At 44.0% G+C, this 1,151-nt stretch overlaps 1 protein-coding gene across 3 annotated transcripts in view; it reads right to left on the bottom strand.

Annotated features, from left to right (window-relative positions):
* Positions 1–1,151, bottom strand: part of nckipsd (NCK interacting protein with SH3 domain) — an 8,834-nt gene that overhangs the window by 7,142 nt on the left and 541 nt on the right. The gene's annotated exons all lie outside the window — the stretch shown is intronic.

The raw sequence follows: 1,151 nt of genomic DNA, 5'->3' as shown, positions 1-1,151 counted from the left end.
CCATCATCATCACCATCATCATCACCATCACTACCATCATCATCATCACCATCACCATCACTACCATCACTACCATCATCATCATCATCACTAGCATCACTACCATCATCACCATCACTACCATCATCATCACCACCATCACTACCATCATCATCATCATCACCACCATCACCATCACTACCATCATCATCATCACTACCATCATCATCATCACCATCACCATCATCATCACCATCACTACCATCATCATCATCACCATCACCACCATCACTACCATCATCATCACCACCACCATCACCATCACTACCATCATCATCATCACCATCACTACCATCATCATCATCACCATCATCATCACCATCACTACCATCATCATCATCACCATCACCATCACTACCATCACTACCATCATCATCATCATCACTAGCATCACTACCATCATCACCATCACTACCATCATCATCACCACCATCACTACCATCATCATCATCATCATCACCATCACTACCACTACCATCATCACCATCATCACCACCATCACCATCATCACTACCATCACTACCATCATCATCACCATCACTACCATCATCATCACCACCATCACTACCATCATCATCATCACCACCATCACCATCATCACCATCACTACCATCATCACCATCACCATCATCATCATCACCATCACCACCATCACTACCATCATCATCACCATCACTACCATCACATCATCATCATCATCACCATCATCACTAGCATCACTACCATCATCACCATCACTACCATCATCATCATCATCATCACCATCACTACCATCATCATCACCATCACTACCACTACCATCACTACCATCATCATCATCACCATCACTACCATCACCATCATCACTACCATCACTACCATCATCACCACCATCACCATCACTACCATCACTACCATCATCATCATCACCATCACTACCATCACCATCATCATCACCATCACTACCATCATCATCACTACCATCATCATCACCACCACCACCATCACCACCATCACCACCATCATCACCATCACCACCATCATCATCATCATCACTATCACTACCATCATCACCATCACCATCATCATCATCACCACCATCACCATCACTACCATCATCATCATCACCATCA

This window comes from Sinocyclocheilus grahami, unplaced genomic scaffold, assembly GCF_001515645.1.
Source record: "Sinocyclocheilus grahami isolate Dianchi unplaced genomic scaffold, SAMN03320097.WGS_v1.1 scaffold1614.1, whole genome shotgun sequence".
NCBI classification, from domain to species: domain Eukaryota; kingdom Metazoa; phylum Chordata; class Actinopteri; order Cypriniformes; family Cyprinidae; genus Sinocyclocheilus; species Sinocyclocheilus grahami.
Note: the sequence above shows the minus strand (reverse complement) of the source record. Positions and strands in the feature narration are given on the sequence as shown.